At 34.4% G+C, this 7,646-nt stretch overlaps 1 long non-coding RNA gene across 1 annotated transcript in view; it reads right to left on the bottom strand.

Moving 5' to 3' along the window:
* Nucleotides 1-648: 648 nt before the first annotated feature.
* The window catches only part of LOC132525194 (uncharacterized), a 29,630-nt gene continuing 22,632 nt past the window's right edge, over nt 649-7,646 (bottom strand). The window contains exon 3 of the long non-coding RNA XR_009542196.1: nt 649-1,056. This is a non-coding gene — a long non-coding RNA (uncharacterized LOC132525194). The remainder of the gene's footprint in view (nt 1,057-7,646) is intronic.

The raw sequence follows: 7,646 nt of genomic DNA, 5'->3' as shown, positions 1-7,646 counted from the left end.
CATAAGTTACCTACCTGTTTCTTTAATTATATTTCCCTGGTGATTTGGGTCTCCCTAACGTTTCTTTGTGTTGCAGAATTTGCATGTATAAGTCCTTGAATTTACAATCTGTTTCATTTACATTGTAAAATAGTTTCTACAGTGGTCACATCCAGCTTATTTTGTTCTTTTTCTACTGAACGTCCATTAATGAGAAAACACGCTCAACAATTGCATTGTGAGCTGGTGTGCTGACGTGTACTGGCTGTCACCGACTGGCTCAATTTCAGAAGTTTGGGGGCTATCTGTGATTTGCTAACTTTCCGTAGTGTGCGTTATTGGAGTGAGGCTGTCATTGACTGGTTGATTTTCAGAACACAGGTTATCTCTAATTAGTGGTGGTTTCTTGTTCATGACCTGGGACTTTGACCAAAGAACAATCTTTTTCTTTCTTGATGATAAGAAGAATCAGTACTTTAATTCTCAAACCTCCTTTTTGGCCTATCCTAAGTCAAACCTGCAGGACAGACCATGTGGAATTGTCCATAACTATATTTGTGGAGGTATGATTTTCAGCTATGTTGCATTCAAGTGACTTAAGCTTCAATTACTATAGCAAAGAAATACTCTAACTGCTGATACTTGGTAATTTATTGGAAAAGAAAAGCTGTCTAGAGGGCATTGAAGGCATTGGGGCAAAGTCAGTACAGAATACAGAGCACAATCATTAAACACAAGACATGTCATATAGAGGAGTCCTGGCAACCCTACTCGAAAGGGTACCACTTGATTGGTATTGGACCTTTGAAAAGGACAACTTCACAGCTAGTGATTTGGATCCTGAAAGGGCATCCTGGGGCTGGGGATCAGAGTGCCTAAAGACCTCCGGAGAGAGACATGCAGGGGCTGGAAATCAGCAGGAGACTCCCCCACCCCTCCTTCCTTCCAGTCTCCTGCCAGTGCTTCCCAATAGGCAGTGCCTAACCGGAATCCAGCTTGCAGAAGCATCAGGGAAGTGTCATTTTCAGTCTTACAGGCCCACCATCACTGAATAGAAAACATAAGGGCAGCCACAAGCTAAAAGACAAGAGGTAAATAATTAACATAAGGAAGAATTAGTCAAGAAAAAAAAAAGCATCCAAATCAGAAAAGAAGTAAAATTATCTCTGTTTGCTGATGACATGGTATTATATATAGAAAACACTATAGACTCTACCAAAAAACTGTTAGAACTAATAAGTTAGTTCAGTAAAGTTTCAGGATACAAAATCAATATACAAAAATCAGTTGCATTTCTATACACTAACAACAAACTATCAGAAAGAGAAATTCAGAAAACAATCTCATTCACAATAGCATCAAAAAAGATGAGATACTTAAGAATAAATTTAACCAAGGAAGTGAAAGATCTGTACACTGAAAACTATAAAACACTGATGAAAGAAATTGAAGAAGACACAAATAGATGGAAAGATAGTTCATGTACATGGATTGAAAGAATTAATATTGTTAAAATATCCATACTGCCCAAAGTGATCTACAGACTCAATGCAATCCCTATTAAAACTTCAATGGCATTTTTCACAAAAATAGAACAATCCTAAAATTTGTATGGAACCATAAGAGGCCCTGAATAGCCAAATCAACCTTGAGAAAGAAGAACAAAACTGGAGGCATCACATTTCCTGATTTAAAATTGTATTACAAAGCTATATTAATCAAAACATTATAGTGTTGGCATAAAAACAGACACATAGATAAATGGAATAGAGAGTGCAGAAATAAACTAGTGCATTAGTTAATTAACTAATGGTCAGTTAATTTTAACAAATGCACTAAGAATATACAACAAGGGATAATAGTCTCTTCAAAAAATGGTTTTGGGAAAAGTAGATATCCACATGCAAAAGAATGAAACTAGACCACTATCTTACACCATACACAAAAGTCAACCAAAAATGGATTAAAGACTTAAAGATGAAACTGTAAAACTCCTGGAAGAAAACATAGGGGTAAGCTTTTTGACACTGGGCATGGCAATGATTTTTTGGATTTGTTATCAAATCAAAGGCAACAAAAGCAAAAATAAGCCTGTGGTACTACATCAAACTTAAAAGCTTCTGAACAGTAAAGGAAACCAACCAAAAAAAATGAAAAGGCAATGTATGGAATAGGAGAAAACATTTGCAAGCCATATATCCAATAAGGGGTTAATATCCAAAATATACAAGGAACTCATACACCTCAATAGCAAAAAACCAAATGATCCAATTAAAAAATGGACAAAGGACCTGAGCAGACATTTTTCCAAAGAAGGCATTACAGATGGCCAACGGGTACATGAAAAAGTGCTCAACATCACTAATCATCAGGGTAATGCATATCAAAACCACAATATAATATTACCTCACACTTGTTAGGGTGGCTATTATCAAAAAGACAAGCAATTACAAATGCTGTCAAAGATGTGGAGAAAGGAGAACCCTTGTTCACAGTTGGTGGGAATGTAAAGTGGTGCAGCCACTATGGAAAACAGTACGGAGGTTCCTCAAGAAATTAATAATAGAACTATCCAGCTATCCCACTTTTGAGTAAAAATTCAAAGGAAATAAAATCATTATCTCAAAGAAATATCTGTACTCCTATAGTCATTGCAGCATTATTCATAATAGTCAAGGTATGGAAACAACCTAAGTGTCTATAGATAGATGAATGGATAAAAAAATGCAGGGTATGTAATGCAGTGGACTATTATTCAGCCTTTAAAAAAGGAAATCTTACCATTTGCAACAACATTGATTAACCCTGAGGGCATTATGCTAAATGAAATATGCCAGACAGAGAAAGACAAATACTGCACGGTATCACTTATATGAGAAATCTAAAAAAAAAAAAAAAGGTTGAATTCATAGAAACAGAGAATAGAATGGCTGTTGCCAGGGGTTGAGGGGTGGGGGAGGTGAGGCGAGGTTGGTAAAAGGGTACAAACTTTCAGTTATAAAATGAATAAGGTCTGAGAATCTAACATATGACATGTTCACTATTGTTGATAACACTGTATTGTATAATTTGCTAAGAGAGTAGAATTTAAGTGTTCTCACCAAAAAAAAATTTTTTTAAGGTGAATTTGTAAGATGTGTTAATTAACTTGATTGTGGGACTCCTTTTGCCATGTATATCAAATCAGCATGCTGTACACTTAACTACAGTTTTGTCAATTATACCTCGATAAAGCTGAAAAAAATAAAATGGGAAAGATAAAAAATAAACACAAATATAATAAAAAAGAAATGCATAAATATTTTTAAAGGATTCTCCTTATATTTTTGTACAACTTGTATTTTTGGAACAGATTGTAAACTTTTTTCCTTCTTAGGAAATATTCATCTACATTATCATTATTAATGACTAGATGTATGTTTCTTAATATGAATGCATCATATTTTACTTAATCTCCTATTATGAGACATATAGACAATTTCCAATTTTGTTATAATAAAAGCATTGTGATAAGTATCCTTGTACATTCATTTTTGTGAATTGTTACAGTTACGTTCATAGCATAAATCTTAGGTTTGGAATCGCTGGGTCAAATTTACAAACTTTTAAATAGTTTGTCACCTATTTCTAAAGGACTCTCAAAATAGGCTACAGACAAAGCACTGAGTTCAAGGTATAGAAGTAGTACAGACCCACATTCTCTGACCCAAATATAGTAAAATCAGAAACAAATAATAAATGTATATTCTCAAAGCCCCACCAGTTTAGTCTCAAAAAGCAAATAAATGAAAATAACCTCTAAAAACCTCTTTGGTCAAAGAAGAAATTAAAGCAGATATTACAGAATTATTTGACAGTAATGACAACCAGAACGGCATATAATAAAATTTTTTATTTTTCTGCCAAAACTTTACCTAGAAGCAAATTAAAAACCTTAAATATTTTCTGTATTAGACAAGGAAGAAAATATATATATATATATATAAAAATTAAGGAAAAGTATAATGGAAAGAATTAGGAATAGAAAATAGTGGAATTGACATGTAAGTTCCATATCTTGCTCTATGTTTGTGTAAGTATTGGTGCATTTCTGTGTGTGTGCGTATTCACATGTGCTCAATGGAGCAGGGAGCACCATGGACTCTTCCCACATTTTGCTGACAGTTCAAGAGACAAGAGAAACCTGACCTCACTTGCAGTGAGATTAACTGGGATAATGTCAGTGTCAGCAGAGCGTCATGAAGGCACAAATGTGGAAGTGACTAATTTAGCAGTGGGCGGGTCAGTGAAGGAAAGCGTCCTAAAAAATGTGACAGCTGAGTTGAACATCATGGGATGGTTTGGATTTTGCCAAGTAAAATGCTTGTAGAGAGAAAATGAAGCCTAGATGTGTGACTGTTTTCAAGGAGCTAGAATTTTTTTCCATGCCTAATCAGTCCGAGACATTCATGGGATTATTAAAGATGCAGGCTTATCATTTTTAATTATATGCTTTCTTTTAAAACTGTGATTCTTTTGATTGAGGTCATCTATTTTTAGAGGCTGGTTTATATTATTAGTAATTACGGCAGAAAATGAACTTCATAGAAATTAAATGTCTTTTTGTTTCTTATCTGTACTTAGCTGATGAAGTTAGCATGCAAAGATATATTGAAAACCTACTTTATCCTATGAAAAGGACATGTTTCAAGGATCTAAATGTGGTCAAGGAATGCAGTCTGTTAAACCATATGGAAAACTTTTCATTAATTTTAAATTTTTTAGGAATTTATCTGTTGGGTATACCATGACTAAGTTACAGTATTTTATATACTAAGTATGTAATGGGAAAAATGAGGTATGTAGAACTTCTTTTTCCAGAAAGATATACTTTTTACTGTCCTTGTTGTTATGAGTGTTTTCAAAGCTCAAACTTACAAATTCAGTTGAGTCCTTTTTTGGGGGAAAGAAACAATGTTATCATGGGTGTGTGTGTGTGTGTGTGTGTGTGTAAAATCAAGGAGAAAGGTGTAAAAAGATATATTTTTTAAAGTGGCTTCTCTGGGGATGGAGACGGGGATATTGTAGAAAACGTGAGTAAGGAAAATAAGAGAGCATGAAGGGAGACGATTATTTTATTTCTTTTTATACATTTGTATTGTTTTGTTGTTACAGTGATAACTGGTGTGATGGTTAATTTTATCTAGCTACTCCACTGGACAATGGCATTTGGTCCAACATTATTCTGGATGTGTCTGTGAGGGTGTTTCTGGGTGAGATTAACAACTGAATCAGTAGACTGAGGCATCTATGAAATCCCCACGGCTAATGTCACACTTAACAGGGAAAGACTGAAAGCTTTTACCTGTAGGATCAGGAATAAGACAAAGATGTCTGCTCTCATCACTTCTATTTAATATTATACTGGGGATTCCAGTCAGGGTAATTAAACAAGAAAGGAATAAAAGGCATCTAGATTGGAAAGGAAGAAGTAAAACTGTATTTGCATTTGACATGATCTTGTTTGTAGAAAATCCTAAGGAATACACACACACACAAAAATACTATAGCTAATGAACAAGTTCAACACAGGGGCAGGATATAGGATCAATATGCAAAAATTAATTGTATTCCTATATATTAGCAATGGGCAATCCAAAATGAAAAATAAGAAAACAAATCCATTTTCAATAGCATCAAAAACAATAAAATACGTAGGAATAAATTTAACAAAAGTGCAAGACTTTTACACCAAAAACTCTAAAACATTATTGAAAGATATTAGAGAAGACCTTAATAAGTGGAAACTTATTGTTAAGATGACAGTTCTTCCCAAATTGATCTATAGAGTCAGTTCAATCTCTATTAAAATCCTAGATGGTTTCTTTGGAGAAATTGATAAGCTGATCCTAAAATTCATATGAAAATGCAAGAGACTCAGAATACCAACACAATCTTGAAAAAGAAGAATTAAAGTTGGAGGACTCACATACCCTGATTTCAACACTTAACTAGAAAGCTACAGCAATCATGAAAGTGTAGTACCGGCATAAAGAGAATTATATAGATCAACAGAATAAAATTGTGAGTCTAGAAACAAACCTGTACATTTAAGTCAATTTTCAACAAGGATATTAAGACAATTCAGTGAAGAGAGAATAATATTTTCAACAAATAGGGCTGGAACAACTGGCTAGTCCCATACAAAAGAATAAGATTGGATCCTTATACAAAAATTAATTCCAAGTGGGTCAATGACCTAAATTAGAGCTAAAACCATAAAACTCTCAGAAGATAGCATATAGGTAAATCTTCATGACCTTGGCAATGTATGTATAAAATAGATAACTAATAAGAACCTGCTGTATAAAAAATAAATAAATAAAACAAAATTAATAAAAAACACAATAAGGCAGCACTTCACATCCACGAGGACGGCTATAATAAAAAAGACAGATAATAACAAATGTTGATGAGGGTGTGGAGAAATTGGAAACCCCACATATTGCTGGTGGGAAGATAAAATTTTTCAGTCACCTTTTTCTGATAAAAAATTATTTAATCCAAACAAGTTTACATGTTGACACATGACGTGACTAGAATAAATCTATCCAAATTAAAATTGTGTTAAGGACAAACAGATGACTGGTTTATATAATACAGAGTTCGCTCAAAATAGTGGGTCCTAGCTCTACCGTAAGACCTCTCAGTTTGGCAGTTCCTCAAAATATGAAATACAAATTTATCATATGGTCTAGCAGACTCACTCCTAAGTATATACCCAAAAGAATTAAAAATATTTGTTCACACAAAAACCTACACATGAATATTCATAGCATCATTATTCATAACGGCCCAAAAGTGGAAACAACCTATATGTCCATCAACTGATGAACAGATAAATGAAATGTGGTACATCCATACAATGGAATCTTATTTGGCAAAAAAAGAGAAATGAAACAAACCGAAGGACAGTGGTACCATGCGGATGAACCTTGAAAATATACTAAATGAAAGTTGCCAATCACAAAAGAACACATATTGTATGATTACATTCACATGAAATGTCCAGTATAGGCAAATCCAAAGAGGCAGAAGGTGGATTAGTGGTTGCCAGAGGATGTGCTGAGGAGGGAGTGGGGAGTGATTGGGAACAGGTACAGGGTTTCTTTGGGGGTGATAAAAACATCTGAACTTAGGCAGTGGATATGATTACATAATTCTGTGACTATACTAAAAACCACTGAACTGTACACTTTAAAAACAAAGTTGATCATTTTTTCATATACTACGTGTTCTCAGGAAAACAGTTGGATAATGCTGCAGAAGTGAATATACTCAGTATAATGAACACTGCCCACCTCTACATAATTACACCGTATCTATTTCACAGTCCATATTGACCATTTGGAGAGCCCATCAGAAGTGCACATGTGAGTCTCTGTGCTTGTTACTGTCAGAGCCCAGGCAGCCTAAGACCACTAGGGACAAACCTGCAGTTTGACAAAGTCAGGTTTATTGGCTCATTGCAATGAGAAAAACCACACGGTAGAGTTAGTTACTATGGAGCTTCTCAACAAACAAAGGGAAAAGTAGAGTTATTATAGAATTTGGGGGAAGGATGGAACCTGGGTAAAATTCAGATGAAGTAGGTGTTTTAATGCATTTAAAGCAATGCAGGGTGAGTG

Source organism: Lagenorhynchus albirostris, chromosome 9 (genome assembly GCF_949774975.1).
Source record: "Lagenorhynchus albirostris chromosome 9, mLagAlb1.1, whole genome shotgun sequence".
Classification (NCBI taxonomy): domain Eukaryota; kingdom Metazoa; phylum Chordata; class Mammalia; order Artiodactyla; family Delphinidae; genus Lagenorhynchus; species Lagenorhynchus albirostris.
The sequence above is the reverse complement of the archived record's forward strand: the minus strand, read 5'-3'. Positions and strand labels throughout refer to the sequence as shown.